Here is a 19,181-nt window from a genome sequence, read left to right as displayed (position 1 = left end):
GCCACCGTAGCCTTGTGTGTTTGACAGAACAGCAATGCTGTCACACTTGCAGAAACTACCTTCAATGATCCATTGAAAGAATAAATAGAACATTTTAAAAGGATTTTAAATGCTTTACAATATATAGCATCACATTTTTCTCGAATCCTTCCAAGAGCTAGATACACCTTTTCGAAATATTAGGGTCATGGAGGTTTCCAAAAAGTCGTTTACCCTACGTCAACTGTAGGCCTCCGGACAAAAAATTATCTGCCGTCATCTGCCGGTTAGTGAGTTATCCAGGATTTTGTTAAACACTATTTTTAAACTGTTTTTACTAAAAGTTTCAAAAAATCCGAATTTTTAAATTACATTTTTATTGCTACGCTTTAAAAACTCGATGACAAAACTTTTTTTTCATTCTCTTCAAAATCAAATTAAAATTAGCTTTCAATTTCTCCTCATTTAAGTTGAACATAAATATAATAATACGCAACCTTTTTGAACATAACTAATTAATACTTAACGTTTTTATACGCTTTTAAACATAGTAAGTCAAAAATTATAAGCAATAAACAAAAAGAGCATCAAATTTTGCTGGATTTTCTATGTTAGTACGCCCAAAATAACGTATTTTTTTATTAAACAGTAGCTTATGAAGCATCTTGTTCTTACCAAGAGTTGAAAAGTGCTTATACTGTGAGATAAATTAGCCTATGACTTGAGGTGAAACATTTCGGAAGATCCAGCGATGGCCGCTACAATGGCTAACTTGTGCCCCTACTCAGGTTTTTCAAGGCTCTAAACTGGAGAAATAGTTGGGAAACAATTCAGATCTGCTTATTTTTAGATTTCTGCTAGTGTACAAAATCAAAATATAAGTGCACTGTTATTAGATGCTCTCTTTGCGAGATTTGTGCCTTTGAAGTTTTGGTGCAATAGCAAAAGTTGATTTCAAACTGTTTCACCTTAAAACCTCAATATAAAATGGCAAGTTCAATGATACTCTATGCTCAAGGAAGGAAAGTCAAGGAAATTATCATTACGAAAGGATCCTGAACCGACTGGGAACCGAACCCAGACACCTTCAGCATGACTTTGCATTGTAGTCGCGGACTCTAACACGTGGGCTACGGAAGGCCTATTATATTGATAGAATTCACTTTTTACACATTATACTGATACAGTATCTTCTATACTACAAACAATGCTCTTATGGTGGTTTATTTTGAAATGTTACTGTGTCGTCGTTACTGTAAGCCAAGTTACTTTCAAAGAGAGTCAGTTTGTCTTTGTCATCATCCGATTCTGACTGAGAAAGGAAGTGCCCCCCAACGCACGATTCTACGTGTGGCGTCTTCTGGCGACAGGGTGTTTTTTTGTGAAGGGTCTGGGAATGGAACCTATGACCATCTGCTCATAAAGTAGTAAACATCAAGGTTAGGAGATAACATTCTTTTCTAGTGAAAGAATAAAATTACATTCTTCCTGCTATAAATCTATTTATGATACTCTAGCAAGTATTTTGAAAACAGCAAAACAGCTTCTCAATGGTACAGCTTTGTAACATTGCTTAAATACTTAACCCCCGTAAAGTAGACCTCACATAAGTTCAGTTGCCAGCAAGCACGGCTAACGCTATGGAGCGTTCACTGGAAACCGAACGTGTTGTAATAATATATTAATCATAAAAGTTCAATCTTCACGGCACTGAGCTGCATGCCCATTGCGGACCTGGACCGTGCAAAAATAGCACTTTGCATTACAACAGTAATATAAATATGACCACGCGCTAACTTTACCCTGTTGGTTCGCTTCCACTGCCTGCCATATTCGAAGAAAAGGTATGAGGCCAAGCGGTCACACTGGACTTCACGCAAATAACTTCTTCTCAAACCCAAGCATCGTTCACCATGGTCTAGACTGGAGGAGAGCTTTAAAATTGATCTAATCTCGAAACGTTATTACCTCACCATTACCAAACGAGCGCTGCCAGTTGTTGGGGGTCTTCTAAGGGGCCTAGTCTTGGCAGGTTGTGTGAGGTCGTCTTGGAATCATGAAAAAGCCATGCAAGATCGTGCGCCTCCATAAATGGTCAACACACGGTCTGTCTGTCGACTGGTCTGTTAGTAGACGTCGTCGGCAGTTTTGCGTTTCACTCTTTTTGCGGATTGGCGCCGTCGTCGGGTTTTCACTCAGAGTTGAGTCCATAGGAATAGCCAGGATTTTTATCAGGGAGGGGACGAGAAGTTCATTCACGAATTTTATGCGAAACGATTCTATGCGATACGTTAATGCGATACGTTAATCTATGAAAAAAAAAACACAAACTGTTTTCACAATAACGGCACAGGTGAAATAAGGTAAGGATCAAGAAGTCTACTTTGGTCCGTGATATCATCACGCCTAACTGGATTCGCGATATTGATCGATAAACGCATTGCATGACAGACGAGTGTACCACACTTTCGCTGGAGCAAACGACACAACCTATGGGCCATATATTGCTACATGAAGCAAAAACTCGTATTTTTACTTGTATTTGTATTACTTGTAATTCTGGCAGGATTGAAGTGATGCATAAGGTGATTATATAACGAAGCCAAACCTCAAATTTTCAAGAGCACAAGACTTGAGAACCAAACAGTGCTCCGCGTTGAAAATTTATCCCATTGGTAACCACCAGCAAGCAAGCAATTTGATTGGTTTTCAACAGGAACTGTTGTCAGATTCTCTCGTCTTGTGCATTTGAAAATTCAAAGTTTGGCTTCGTTTTATTATCACCTTATAACACAAATTTGTTTGAGGTATTGCTGGAGACTAGATGAAGAAATTAGAGGTACTCCTGAGGGCAGAGCGGGGGACGGTACTGCCTGCACCTTGCTACGCCCATGGTTGAGTCGAGTCGTGGAGAACGGGGTGGGGATATGGTTAATTCTAGCCCATCTAGATAAAAACTGTAACTCTTGACCTGGGGGTGGTCCTGAATGAGAAGTCAGCCTGAATGACGCACCCAACAACGTGAATTTCAACCTTAGTGGAGGGATGTTTACTTTCCGTAGCTATTTTGTTTACTCAAGTGACTTGCTTTACACTTTTTTGTCTATGCCCTTTTCCATGGCTCTGACGTTGTCTAGTGCAGAACACACCTATGCAGCATAATTACAAGGCAGAGTGGAAAGTGAAGCACACCCCTTCACGCCCTTATTTTTTCTCTATTCTGGTGGGTATGTGCCCATCGCTCAAAGTACACGACGACGACACAGCACCGGGACTACGACAAAGTTGAGTACGGAAAGCATCGTGCAGTGGAGGAGAAAATGTGTGTCTTTTTCAAAGGGATGCACTTTGAATACATTTTTTAACATTAACGAGCGACGAGAGTGGTCACACCTCAGCACAAACAAAGTGTTGAAGAAATTAAGGGGTTCAGGAAGAAGATGCGCTCGGGAGGAGGCGTTGATTGTTGATAAAAGCCCTCTTCAGTAAATGGCCATTGAAAAGGATTTTTTTATCATAGATTTTAATTTATATATGATTATTGAATCAATAAATTATTTTAGAACATGCAAAACTTATTCAAATTTTTGTTCGAACTGCTGACTAATCGTAGAACATCTCTTTCATTCAGAAACTCCCTGATATAATAATCTTGAAACCTTTAACCATAATTTGTTGTTTATTCAAACATTTTGCATGCAGTAAACGTTCTGAAAAACTTGACTAATGTATCTCGGTATTTCAGTGAATATAACAGTACATTAGAGTCATTCGAAAAATTCTTATAACATGGGTTCTGAAATATACTTGTGTAAGTAGACTCATGCGCTTAAGCTAGATAAATTGTTGAATTGTTGAGTTCAGCTTTGCTGGATGATAAGGCTTAAGTGAAGGTTTTATGCCCGGAGAGTGTACTTGTCTGCAAGTATCTGGACGAAATTACGTCGTAAGAAAAGCTAAGTGCACCTATATCACAGTGTAACATAGGCGACATGCAAATGGCGATTCAATTGAGGAAGGTGTATGAAGGCACACAAACAGCGATAATTCGTCTGCTGGTGTTTGGAACCTACATCGTCTTTGGGCCACCTTTAAAACACCACCTAGAAAGCTGAAAACTTCACAGAACACTATTTTAATGGTAAGAATGTAAGAAAGATATGGTAGATTGGGTGTTCAAATATTTTTAAATTTTGAATCTCCCTAATATGCAGTTGTTATGCACCTCCAACGTGGACAGTGGAGCAGTTCAGCCAGACGGTGGATCAACTAACTGACAAGTTGATCGGAAGGAAACCAATACTCATTACAGGAGGCTTCAATATCTGGGCTCTGGTGTAGGTAAGGGTATGCGATATGGATTTTTTCCATGTCGATACGAAACGAAACGATACGCGGAATATCTTGCGCTGATAATGACGAAACGAAATTTAAAAATGTTTCGTGTAACTCGATACGAAATCAAATATCTCACGGAATTTTTCGAAACGAAACGAAATTTTTTAATTTGTTTCGCGGAATACACGGTTAAGTTTTTTTTTCTTGTCAAAAGCTGTAAATTTGACAATAGGTATAAAAAACGTCTTTTTAAATCCTCTACCATATGGAAACCTTGGTGTTGCTCAGCGGAATCCTTACATGTTTTGGTTAGACTCTTTTCTGTTTGTTTAAAATCTTCTTTATAACATTATAAGGATTCATTTCAACATATCTGACATTCCCACAAGGCAATGAGTGGGTTTAATTTAAATGTTACAACTAAGAAGTGGGTCGAAAAGCAGTTACAAACATTTAAAACAATCTCAAAAATATTGAGAAGAGCCCAAAATTAATTTGATTTTTAGAAATGCCTTACATTTTTTTTAATCATGTGAATGTGATGTTATGATAATTTATACTATAAAACATGGAATAATGATATTCATTTTTTTGTTGTACTTTATGCTTTGTGGCTTGAATGAATGTGATTAGGGACACAAGTCGATAAGTGATCATGAAAACACTAAACTGAGAAGCAGACTCTGTCCCAGTTGGAACATAACGTCAGAAAAAAGAAGAAAAATAAGTAGAACAGAAGAATCACTGGAATATTTGCTTAAGTATTTGCTGGAGTATTGAATTAAATTAAATTTTAAAGAATCCATCAACCCGTACCCAAGAAATTAATCAAGATAAATTTAAAAGAACTGCAAAAGTAATAAAGTCCAAGAGATATTGCGGCAGCAACTTAACCAGGATTGCCTGTTGGGGTTAATTTAGAAGTTCTTAATAAATTTTCTGGAAAAGTCCTGCATAAACTGTGAATTAATTCTTGGAGGGATCAAATCTGGACGAATGCAAAGTTTTAGAGTAAACCTTGTAGAAAATACTTAGGGTATTTCTATTATTTTGTAGAGCAAATACTGGAGAAATGATTCTATTCCAAAATCTATGAAGAAATTTCGGGATGATTTCTGGAAGAATTAAGGATTGTTGATATTATCTCATTTTCAGATTCTTTGTTTAAAACTGACTACAAAATCATATTTTTCACTTAATTTTGAGCCTCGAGAGTATTTTAAAAAATATTTGCAAATTTCGAAAAAAAAAAAGTTTTGAAACTGGACAACATAGCATAGAGGAACCGCAAATAAGACTGACAAGTTCACCCATGTTCGTTCAGACAATTCGTCTTTCAATGAGTTAAATTTAATGTTTGGCTTATTTTTTTTTCTCGAGATTTAGATGTGCGGAAATCTAGAAAATGATGCGCTTTTCCATTGTGAAATACCCTAGGTATCCCGCCAAACTTGAATCTACACTACCCTTCATAAGTATGGAATCGTTGCAATACAGAGTATTGCAGCACTTTTAAGTTTAGCATCACCCAAAATCCAGTGATAATAGTATCTTCAACTGAAATAAACAAAATCGCAGGGGTTGAAAGACGTATTGTTAAAGATGACCTTAAAAATATATTAATCTAGCCCCTCAGAATCATGAGATAATATTTATTTTAGGTGATGCTAAACTTTTCAAGGTGCTGCAATATTCAGTATGAGTGTTGCAATACGCGATTCTATACTTATGGCGGGTAGTGTATATCCGGAACCAATTTTGATGGTGCATGCAATGCATGAATCAAATTTATAACTGATTTGTGATTTTCCCTAAAATAAATCATCAAAAACGATCGAAAGATGGCGAAACTAAAGAATTTTTAAACTTGATGTCGGTATTGAAAAGGTTAAGACCTTTGCCGTGCGTCATTTGATTTCCAATACTTGTAATGATACATTATCAATATCCGCATTTTTTTTTAATTGGGGGTCGTGAGGAAATTATGTCACATTATAAGAGGAGAGAGGAGTTGGTGGTGTGGTACAGCGTGATTAAACTTAGATTCATTTTTCGATATAAAATAATGTATTCATCTTCCTTGTTTAAGGTGAATATAAATCGAAGGCATACCTCAGAATTTCAACAGTACAAATCTAACAAACCCGACAGCGGTTCAAGCTGAACACTTGATCGATTGGCCATCGAGTAACCAATCGATAGAGTTTTCAGCTTGAATGGACGTCTGGTTCTTTAGATTTGTGCTCTTGAAGATTTGAAGTGTGGCTTTGGATCACCCAAATCAACGCGATTTATTACGGCGACAGCGAAAAACAATCACTGCGATTTCGCTGCTACATGTAGAGCAACGACGAAATCGTGTCGATTTTTTGTCGCCATTGCGGAAAAAATCGCGTTGATTTGGGAGAGCCTTTACTCATTGATACGTGCTATTAGCAGTGTTGATAGACTCACACTCAAAATCTCAATCAATACGCTCTCCGGTGAGAGCAAACTCATTAGAGATCTGCTTCGCAAATCTCACGCTTGAGATTTTGATGAAAAATCAACTCAATCAACTCAAACCGTAAAAAATGATTCAGTCGCAAAACCCGGCAAAGACTCGTGAAACCCGAATGTTGTGGTTTACGTTAGAAAGGATTAACATAATTTTACCAGACTAACAAGAAGTTATTGCCGGATGTGAGTAAACTGTGGAAATACGAGACAATAAGTTAAAAAGGTGAGCCAACTCATCCGTGATTTTTTGACTGCTGAGTTGCATGATTGACAACTCACGCATGAAAAATCTCAAGCGTGAGTTGTGAGAAATTGAGTTTTTCACAACACTGGCTATTAGTTTTCTCTTCTATTCCCCCACTGTTCTTATGCAGAGTTAAAAGTGACGTCATAGCGGGAAAGCAAGAAAGAGAACTAATGCGCGCATCAATAATCTGCACCACCTGAGCAAATCCAGAACATCAGGGACTCACGCCACGCAGCTTTTTTTTTTTGACATTTGTGTACAAACAATTTTTGCGATATATTAAAGGATTTGCTCAAAAGGCACGCGATGTTCCCGGAGGAAACCGTGGTTTTGCTCTCTTCATTCTTATGGAAGATAACATTGCGGTAGTTCATCAACGGTAGTGCAGTTTATCATATCCTGCGGACCAGTCAATACTACAGTCATCCCACAGTTATGGATAGCACACAGATATGGATCAAAGTTGGATTAAACGGAGAATATCTCATCAAATAGAGTAGCAATTACGCAGAATCCATTTTACCTACGCGGACCATAAATATATACAGCATCGTAATCAACAATAACATGCTTGAACACATTTGTTCCATTCGTAGGAAATGAAATGTCATACATATGCCTAGAAGGGTTGATTCATATCTGTGGGGCATTGAAACCCATACCACAGTTATGAATCTAAGATAAGACGATTCCTAGAGAAACGCCAAAACGTATGCTTTCCCTAGCACACCATTCGTTTGCCTCGCAGATAATTTGCTGTTATAGTGTTCTGATCCATGATATGAGTCGATTTGATCCATAATACGGACCCATTTTTGACTGTAGCTAGAGGAGTAGAAGCGAACGCTTTGCCTTTTTTGTTCGAAATTAAACTCGAATTTCGCGAAATTCCGTTTTATTCCGTTTGTTTTCAATTTTCCGTGGAAATATTTTAATAATTTGGCGAAACGAAACGAAATAGCAAAATACAAATTTCGCCTGTGTGAGTTCCGTGGAATTCCGCGGAATTTCGTTTCGAAGCGTATTTGACGGAATCATTCGGTATTTCGCATACCCTTAGGTGTAGGGCAGCAGAGTGATCAACCCAAGAGGATAAGAGGATCCTGTAGGAAGCCTTAGCGAAGCTAGATGTACAATTGTGTAATGAAGGCTCCGTTAGCACGCAGAGGGAAATCCATCATTGACTTTACTTTTTGCAGTCCTGCACTGTCAGCGTTTGTGAGGAATACACCCATAGTGATGACGAAGCGAACTTTGCGCCAACAATGAGAAGAATAACTAGCGAGCGAAAGTGGAAGACGAAAACCTTTAACAATGAACTATTTGTTGAGGCACTTCGTCAAGACGGCGATAACGAGGATATCGACGCCACCTAACTTACACAAAGGATCGTAACAGCGTGGGACGCAACTGTGCCGTGAAAACTACTTTTTTTTTAGATTTATTGGCGTAATTTCGGTCCACGAGTTCAATTCAATTCAATTCAATTCATTTATTTCACATAGATTCACACTTAGTCTATTATACACAATCCCTAATGAACCATAGTTCTTTTAAAGGGTCGTTTATGATTTTCTAGCGAACTAGCTGTGGAATTCTAACTTCAAACGTATTATAAAGTAATTTATATTATTTTTAATGTGAATTCTTAAACATTTCCTAAACATATTAATTGTATGAGAATTTTTTATACTTTCTGGTAATTGATTATATATTCTTGGCCCCATATTCTCAAATCTCCTCCTCCCTATCTCAGTTCTGAATCCACTTCTTTGTAATAGATGAGCCTGTCTGGTCCTATATTGGTGAGCAGCGGTATTGAAAATCCAGTTGTGGTGCAAGTTTATGTTGTGAACTATCTTGAACATTATTATTCCTGCCCTCATTGTGTAAAGTCCTGCTATCGGAAGAATATTGTGCTCCATTTCAGTGTACAGAGTGTTTGTAGGCTGCAAATATGGCAATCTGTAAATGGCTTTCATACATCGATTCTGCTGTATCTGTATTTCCTTCAAGTACGTATTGTACGTTGAACCCCAAGCAGATATACCGTACTGGTATCGGCTGTGGATGAAGGCGTAGTACATCTTCAAGAGAACCTGTTGTGGTACAAACGATGATAACCTTCGAAGAATCCCACATAATGATGAACACTTTGCAACTTTGAGTTACATTAATAAACAATCGTTCTGATTAAAGCCGACGTTTCGAGCATTTATTTGCTCATCTTCAGGGCACACTACAATTTACAAAAATATATACTATTTGTCTAGTCAAGTCCGAAACATTAATTAATACTACTTACATCATTGATTTGTTTTTAAGTCAAGTTGGTTTGGACAAACATTGATTGAACGGCTAACAACATTAACCTGCAATTACAAATAAATTTCGGACATAATAACTTAATTCACATAATTCTAATTTGAACAGAGCACAAATTTACACAGCTTTCACCCGAGCACATCTAAACAGGTTTGAAATAAAATATCAATGAGTGGCTAACTCAGGGAGATTATGTGGAACACACGAAAAGGACAAGAACACATTGAACAAAGAGTGATAGTGCTCTGTAGTCAACTCAATTGGCGATTGAGTGTAGAAAACCTGAGTATACAACGCTCAAATTGCTTGTATCGGTCCTGAAGTTGACCGTTTTGGTGTCACAGAAAATGTGACACATTTCAAGAATTTGCAGAGCTTGTAACAGGCTATCTTGATCGAGGATTCTTGTTTTGGATAAATCGAATCGGTGATCATTCTCAATCGCATGTTCCATTAGCGCCGTTTTTTTGAATTCTTCGATCCTCTCCGTAGCTCTAGTAGGATCGGTTTGTTGTAACTCTGTGAATCGATTCATGAGAGATCGATGTCCAGAGAGACGGTTTTTCAGCTGTTGTGTGGTCAGCCCGATGTAAGCACAATCGCAGTCTGCGCAAGGAATGCGATAAATTACATTTCTTTTCTCCAGCTGCGGCGTTGTGTCTTTCAATTTGGAAAACAACAGCCTGTTGGTTTTGACGCACTTGAAACCTTGCAGAACGTTTGGGAAATTTCTACGAATTATCTTAGTGAGCGCTGGAGTGAGATTCTCTACATGATGAAGAGATCTGTATACTTTTGGTTCGAGATTAACATTACTGTTGTTGTTTTCTAAGTTCATGTTCTTGTTGATATATCGGTTAATCAACCGATTTATCAATGAACTAGGGTAGTTGTTAATGAGCAAGTATTCTCGAACTACAGCCGAGGAACAAGGCGACCAGCTTAATGGTGGAATGACACGCAATCGCTGAGGAACGCCAAGTGTCACATGTTCAGGAAGGTATTGCAGAAGTGCCTTGACGAAAGAACTTTCCAGAAATATGGAAGATTCAGAAACTGGTACTTAGCTTAGCTTAGCTTAGCTTAGACTGACTACACATATATCAATGGTTGCTATTCCGTGATTGACCGAAGTCAGTGAAAATGCACAAAGAATCAACTAGAAGTTCGGCTGGGATTGGCCATAATCTTCTTCGTTGTGCATAATTCAGTGCCTCTATTTATACAGGGTCAATAACGGCGCCGGCCACGTCCTTGCAGTCAGGTGGGATTGGGGGAAGGAATGTTAGTGTGTAACCTTTGCTTTTTGGAGACCGTGTTTGCCTCTGCATCTCCACAAAGGTTACTGGGAGGGATGTTTGTTAATGGGGAGGATCGTTGGGCCATAGGATTCACTTTGATAAGCGATTAGACCATGATAAACAATGATTTGTGAGATATATACATGCTTATACGTAAATATAATATTTTCATTTGATATGAACAATTTCTATGTAGAGGAAAATTATGCCGACACTTGAGGTGACGGACCATTCAAAGTTTGTTGGACAAATACCTAAATGTAACATTCCTACAGCTGTCAGGACGAAAGCATGTGTTATTATATTTTACTCATTTGAAAAGAAACAAAAAACTCGATTGGTTGGGACATCATAGAACACTCTTATTCTTATGCCTACACTTACAGTGGCGAACCATCCAAAGTTTGTTGAATAAAGTGAACCTTTCGCAAGTCTACACTTGTAGTGTCGAACCATTCAAAGTTTTTTTAATTACAAAAATAAAGGTATATAAGAGGTGTTCTGAAAAAGAAATGTTAACCATAAATAAATCATGAATCAGAGTTTGTGTCGACACTCACAGTGACGAACCATCCATAGTTTGTTGAAAAATCATATTTACATCCCACCATTGTAACGATTGAATGTGCAGTCATACATATTTTATAGATTAGAAATAGTAGCATGAAACGAGCTCACCAATTGATCCGTTATCCTTGACTGAGCAGCCACAATCCACTTTCGGCTTCACTCGTTTGCTCGACTATAAAAAAGCACTCAGGAAAAAAAAATAAGCGTGCGACACAAAAAGAATAAAAAAAAACTGTTCGGCCTTTCTTGACGCACTGCCCAGGAGCAAGCGTCAAGGTCGAAGGATCAAACAGAACTCTATGGAAGATTCAGAAACTGGTACTGCTGCCAAAGTCAGGAGAGCCGCTGGGATATACAGCCTGGTTTAGGCCCATTTGCCTGCTGGATACGCTCGGAAAACTCCTGGAAAGTTTGAGTTCCTCAAAGTTCCATTCTCAGTCCAACTCTATGGAAGGGGATGTACGACGGAGTCTTAACACTGCGGCTACCCAGGAAGGTGAATATTGTTGGTTTTGCGGATGATGTGTCACTAACGGTGATGGGCGAGACGCTGGAAGAAGTGGAGATGTCAGTGACTGGATGTCGAGGGCTGGACAAGGGGAGTCAAACTGCAGATAGCTCACCACAAAACAGAGGTTCTGCTAGTCAGCAACTGCAAGATGTTTCAGCAGATGGAGGTCAACGTCTGAAGGTATGTGATTGCACCGAAGCGCATGTTGAAGCGACGATAGGCTGACTTTCAACAGCCACGTTGATTACGCATGCAAAAAGTCTGAGAAGGCAATGAACGCGTCTTCTAGCTAACGTCTCGTCATCGATACTGAGGTATGGAGTTCCTACTTGGTGCAAGGCACTAGAAACAAAGCGGAACCGCGCAAAGCTGAGCAAAGCGTATTGGCTGAGGGGCCTTCCTTAGCCGAGTGGTTAGAGCCCGCGGCAACAAAGCAAAGCCTTGCTGAAGGTGTCTGGGCTCGATTCCCGGTCGGTTAAGAATATTTTCGTAATGGAAATTTCCTTAACTTCCCTGGGCATAGCGTATAATCGTACTTGTCTAACGAAATACGAATGCGAAAATGGCAACTTTGGCAAAGAGAGCTCTCAGTTGATAACTGTGAAAGTGCTTATTGAACACTAAGCTGAAATGCAGGCTTTTACCCAGTGAGGACGTAATGCCATACCGAAGAACAATCGTAAATGGGAGCATTACCACTAAAGCTTTCAATCCAAAAAAAATCGTTATGACGACCATTCACAATTCATTGAATAGCAAAACAGGGGTCACCGTGATAACCTTCTTGCAATCAAGTCGTTAGCAATCGTTTGTCATACTTTTTGTAATCGATGAAATTGTCCAATCTCTCTTCTTCTTTCTCCCCTCTGTCGTTACACTTAATGTTCCCCTCAACTCCCACCTTCAGACTCGACTCTGGCCTCCATTCTCACACAGGAAAAGTCATGCCGAAGTGGAAAACTTTCAACAACAGTGGAAATAGATAAATTGCATTTCGTAAAATCGTATTTCCATCCAGGACGAGCAACACGGAACTCGTTTCGGTTGTTTACTCGCCTCCTCGTGTGAGTTAGTGTTGGTCCTTGGTCTGTATCTTCTGGCAGCATGCATAAGATTCCGATGCCGTTGGAAGGAAACTTTTTTGCTTCCACTCTGCCTTCTCCCTCTTTTGGGTCTCTTTGGTGCATTCTGGGGAAAATTGTCGCACAAAAGTGCATTTCACTTCATGTAACTCGTTTTCTTGCAGCTCTTGCACCAGTGATGCATGCTGAGGTGCCGAAAGGGTGCTCCAGTTTGAGGACTGTTACAACATTTCATTCGACGAAACTTTTTACGTCTTGTCCTTGTGCTGCTACAAAAAGGGATTTCGTCTGATGTCAGAAGGGGTAAGAAACGAAGACGACGACGACGTCGACCGGAATGGCATTGATTTATAAGGTGCAAAACGTGTGGCTGCACAATAATGGCAAACAAGAGTGTGTCAAAGTCGAAATACTGAGACCGAGAAAGCCAACTGCAAAAGTATTAACAAAAGGCTGCAAAATGTTTTTACGACGACAACTGCTGCCAGGAAAGGAGAAAGTATTTTCTGGGAATCGAATTTTGCAAGACTTGGTTACTTTGAAAGAGAATTTCTCGGGATTGGTTAAAGGGAGAGACTTTTCTAGGATATATTCAAAGCATTTGACTTTTACTACCATGTTAATTTCATTTATTATTATTTATATTTATTTTTTTTTGTTTATAATTTAATATTTAAATTGATAAGAGGAATGCGATTTTTTGCCAAAGAGTTGATATTCTGATAATACTTCTGAAGTTGGTAACAATCAAATCGATGAATCAGTCAATCTTCCTGTATTCTCAGAAACTTAGTATGCTTAAATTTGAAAAAAATACTTTATTGTAGTCTTATAATCGCAAAAGTAAAGCTTATGTTTTCAGCAACAATAATTTCCGCTTCCATTTGCTGTGCTTTCATTGTTGATACAAAAGAAGGATTCCACGGGAGCAACAGTCGAGCAGTGGATCAGACGCTCGGAAGGATAAATCATTTCATTTGTTTGTTTTTTATCCTTCCGCTTCCTAAGGAAACTGCGTTAGCCTCTTCCCTTTTCCCTCGCCTCATCCATTTGAACTTTTGCGTTATTGGATTTTCACAATTTTACGTTTCCTACCATGATGCCACTTTGAAGCAAATAAACACCCATTCCTCAAAAACGCTTCGCACAAAAACTCAAACAGAACCAAACCCACATACACATAATGTCGTCGTCGTCGTTTTACAGTAACAAACAAAATTTCAAGATAACCTTGTTCAAAACTTTCCTAAATTTCGCTAAATTGTCATATTTTTAGTATCTAACCATTATGATTTTGAGTCCAATATTTCTTTTTACTATTACTATTATTCTATCTGCTATATCTACTATTGCTTCGAATTGCCGGACGCTTCTAAAGGAATAACGCACTCGGGGCCTTTCTTAGCCCAAGTGGTTAGAGTCCTCAGCTTTATTTGCCAAAGTTGTCATTTTCGCATTCGTATATCGTGTGGCAGGTACGATGGTACTTTATGCCCATGGAAGTCAAGGAAATTTCCATTGAAAAAAGATCCTGGACCGACCGGGAATCGAACCCAGACACCTTCAGCATGACTTTGCTTTGTAGCCGCGGACTCTAACCACTCGGCTAAGGAAGACTCCTAAAAAATTAAAATTGTTATGTCCTGTAAGTTTTTTATTAGGAAAGTTTGATGGTTTAATAATCTTACAAAATAATCAAGTTTTGTCCGCCACTGTAGCTCTTTCTTTGCCGAGTTGGATGGGTGCTGATTGCAACTTTCTTCCAGCAGCAGAAGATGAAAAGTGTTGTTTTTCCCTTTGCAAAGTAAATACAAACCCCCAGCGAAATTGAGAGCGAATCTTGGACTTGGACACTGGAGGAGGAGATGCTCTTTTCAATTCCGTTGATCTACGCAGTTGGCACAAAGCATAAGGCAGCATTCAGCCACCAGTCAGTCCCAAGAAAGTGCTCCGGGTCTAGATGAATGGGTTTCCGGTTCCTTCGGCAAAAGGGTTGTTGGTTTGGTTGGTTGGAGAACTAGCTTCTGCTGTTGCTTTGCTGCTTCACTATTAAGAGATTGACTGGGTTGATGTTTGCTTTTGGGGTTTTCTCTCCCAGGAGCGGTTTCAAGGGTGCATCTCAGTAGATTTATTTACCAGATGAGTTTATAAAATAAGCCACTTGAGTGAGATCCCAGCGAGAAGCAGTGCAGAAGATCAAAAGGATCTTCTGCTGGTTGCGTTGAGGACGGTTCTTGGGTCGAGCAGCTAGCTAGCTGAGATTATTGCATTTACTCGGTTCTGGTGGAGAGTGACATTTACTAACGGAAAAAAGCTATAAAATTGTCGTCAAGATTTTGCGTCTTATTGCTGCGTCAGGGATTTTCACAGGGGTACTGTTTATTTGGAACTTGAGAGAAGGATTATTGAATTATATAATGGACACGAAGGTTACATTATGCTCCAGAAGTTATATTTCATTATAATTTAGTACATCAAGATGTTCGTGCAAAATCCTGCTTGTAGAAGATGAAGATAGAAAGACTAAGGGAGGCTCTTCACTACTGCTCGGCATGTTGCACGAAGGGCTTTACTATTAGCTTACCCAAACAACATATTCTTGCTAACAAACAACGACGATAAAGCAAACAATTTACTCAGAACTGAACATATATGAGAGACCATGACAATCATATGTGCATGTCTAGAATGCTTCTTTGAAATCTAAGTGAATGTTAACAACACCGAACATGATGCGGTAAGAAAAGCTTATTGCCTCTTTTAATATTGAAATCTGTATTAGTTAGAGTGAACTGATAAGATAACAATTATATGAAAACTAGGATTGAAATGATTCTAATCAGGGTTGAAAACGGAGAACACTACTTCCTCTGAGCAGAATCTCCAATATAGAGAACAGGCATTGCAGAATTCTATCTCATTTGGTTTAGAAGCACGATCAAAGCAAGCAAAGAAAAACATCCCATCCGTAGCGGTCCATGAACGGCAATGTATCGCAACTTGTAACAAGTTTGATAAATACGAGCAACGAACAAGAACCCCAAAAAAAGAGCGATGATAAAATCAAATTTTCCCTTTTGTTCACCATTGAAAGTACCTAGGTGTTTAATTGAAGCGATTTGTTTAGCTTTTTCACAGCCCTAGTTCTCTTGATAATTTTCAGTAAACTAATGTGTTTCTGAACAATAATTGAAAAAAGAAGAACTGTAGGCTTATTAAAATGTCATTTTTGCCATTGAACTACTACTACAACATAAGTTCGATCACTTTAGTCATAATTCTACAAAAGCTATTTGTTCAATGTTTTTTTTTTCAACAGTCGGTTTCACATCTAGCAACTTTCATTTAGACGGCGTTCACCTTAGATCCCAGCTACGCCACTGGTTCCTGTCAACAAGGACGCGTACTACCGTTTCATGGACGAATACCTCCAGCTAGGTCAGTAAATGACAATCAACCGCTCTGCTACATTCCACATCACGCCGTGTTCAAAGAGTCGAGTACGACGACCAGGTCAGGGTTGTTTTCGATGCATCGTGCTAGACGCCATTCAATGATGCAAAAACTTTTAAAATCGGTGGTTGCGAACATCATGAAAATTTAGTTTTTTTCTGATAAAATCCGAAATGGCGGTCAAATTCAATATGTCCGCAAAATATTTTTATTTTTGCAAATGAAGCTTCTATGTTTTCTCTTTTCCATGTTATTGTGAAGAGGTTGTTGAAGAATTTTTCTTAGTCATGGCAGTTTGAGTGTGCCAACATTTGTAAAAAAAAATCGAGGTGTCCTTAAAAACTGTTTCAATTATAACTACCGAGGGGTCCATCAGTTCGACCAACCGAATGCAATTTTTTTACTTAGCTTTCGAATAAGCATAAATTTGAACATTTGAACAGCGAGAATTACTCTACAGCAAATTGCTGTAGATCCTGATATTTACAACTTTTACGTCTCCGGGGTGAAACTAGCATGGGCGTAATGATCCAGCTACTGACTGCAAAATCTAAAGTAGTCCCGTTAACCAGTCACCATTCCACTGCCCGGCTTGAATTATGTGCTGCACGGCTATTTTCGCAGCAATTCCATAAAGAGTTCTCTTTTCTTCTTCTACCATTACCAGCGTATTCATAGACGAACTTCATTACCGTTCTCCACTAGCTACGGTCAGCTAGGCGTGTTGGAAGGCATTCGTAGCCAATCGATTGTCTCAAATCCAGCACACAGTCAATGTGAGTCGCTGTAAACATGTTTCTGGCGTCGATAACCTTGCAGACGACATTTCAAGAGGGCTGCATCCGGTAGATATCATCCAGTGGAAGCGCTGGTGGAACGGTCTTGACTGATTGTCACTCCCTCCGGAATGCTAGCCAAATCTCATTCCAACCGAGGAAGATACAGAAGCTGCCACCGAAGAAATGCGGAAAATCCCGCTGGTTTCAATGGGTATCGTACATAGCGCTTTTCACGATAATTTGTTCGCTCGCTATTCCAGCTTTTCCAAGCTTCGTCGCGTTACTGCATTCTGCATGCGTTATCTCAGAACCGTGTAAGAACATGCCAAATTTTGCCATAAGGATCCGAACAAGTACAGCCAACTCACCTTCTGCGACCAGCCGATAACTCCACTCAACACCGGAGAATTGCAAAGCGCCGAACCAGAGCTGTGTCGTCTAGCGCAACGTCAGTCATTCGTAGAAGAGCTTTCAGATCTAGCAAGCGGAGAGTTAGTCGCTACACCGCCCGCTTTGAAGTGGTTGAAGCCATTCATCGATCAAGACGGTATTATTCGTGTCAGTGGCCGGCTACAGAACGCCGTTCTCTCCGACTTCGTGAAGCAAACTAGTTTCTTTCACTTAAAGCTACTGCGCAAAGGCCCTCAAATCCTGATAGTAACACTGCTCCAGAAATATTGGGGCGGCAGAAATATCTCAAAATCCGTCTTCCATCATTGCCACACTTGCTTTTGTAGCAAGTCCACACTAGTCCAGCAGAGCACAGCAGATCTACCGGCATCCCAAGTCTCACCAACTCACCCGTTTTCCGTTTCTGGCGTAGACTACTGTAGATCGTTCTTCATCAAGTTATCCGTCCGTAATCGTGATCCAATGAAGGCTTATGTAGCAATTTCCGTCTGCTTCGCTACGAAGGCTGTGCACATTGGTTTTGTAAGCGACCTCACCATGGCGGCCTTTCGGTAGCACTTCACCGGGTCGTCACCTGCAGAAAAAGAATTGCCGAGCTTCACTCGAGCATGTAACAACCTTCAAAGGTGCGTCGCACGCACTCAACCGTGTCTACCAAATGCTCAAGATGGACAACAGCGATCGGAACAGATTCTTCAGCTGGTGCTCTGAGAAGGAGATTCGGTGGACATATAATCAAACGCGAGTACCACATTTCGGAGGTCTGTAGGAGACTGCAATCAAGTCAGCGAAGAAGCAACTCCTGAAAGCCGTCGATAACACCAGCATTGCCTACGAACCAATCGTTACTCCCTTGGCTCAAGTGGAGATGTGCCTGAACTCCCGTCCGCTAACGCCGATGCTGTGCGATCCGTCGGATATGGAGGTCCTAACTTTTCACGTCGGAGCCAATCTTCAAGCGGTACCCGAAGCTGAACTGCATTTGATTCCCGACAATCGTCTAGACTCGTACATGCTGGTCCAGAAATATCTACAGAACATCTGAGCTCGCTGGCACCTACCTGCAAAAGCTGCAGTCAAGAGCCACCAAGGGCTGCAAACCACCGGTCGCCGTCGAGGTTGACCGCATAGTCGTCACTAAGGAAGACAACGTTCCTCCGGCAGCTCGGAAGGATCATCAAGCATCATCCGGGAAACGATGGTGTCCATCTACAAATCTACAAAGCTGAATTCATCCAACGATGAAATTTGGAACACCTCTGTGTTTCATGGTGGCCGGAATGTTTGAGCCGGACCCATCTACTCCGTAAACTATATCTATTTAATTGATTTTTTTTTTTTGCTTTACTTTGTACCCCTTATGCACCCCATTCCCCCCCCCCCCCCCCCCCAAGGGTACATAACAAAATTATATCAGCATATGTTATTATGTTATAAGTTTTTTTCGAACATAGGTTATTACAAACTTGATGCAGGATGTTGTTAAAATATCTAAAATTATAACAAAAAGTGTATGAATAGTAACATAAACATAACAAAATGTGTTTTAATTCTATCAAAAACATATCAAACCAAGTTATAATGTTTGATACAAAGTATCAAAATTATAATACTGATCGATATACGATAATATTGTATATTATTGAAATGAATAACTATCTATTTATTTTGTTATAAAGTTGTTAA

General features: G+C 39.6%; 1 protein-coding gene across 1 annotated transcript in view; it reads right to left on the bottom strand.

The window, feature by feature from the left end:
• Positions 1 to 19,181, bottom strand: part of LOC5575443 (discoidin domain-containing receptor 2) — a 918,178-nt gene that overhangs the window by 578,148 nt on the left and 320,849 nt on the right.

The sequence above is a fragment of the Aedes aegypti genome, chromosome 2, assembly GCF_002204515.2.
Source record: "Aedes aegypti strain LVP_AGWG chromosome 2, AaegL5.0 Primary Assembly, whole genome shotgun sequence".
Lineage (NCBI taxonomy): Eukaryota > Metazoa > Arthropoda > Insecta > Diptera > Culicidae > Aedes > Aedes aegypti.
The sequence above is the reverse complement of the archived record's forward strand: the minus strand, read 5'-3'. Positions and strand labels throughout refer to the sequence as shown.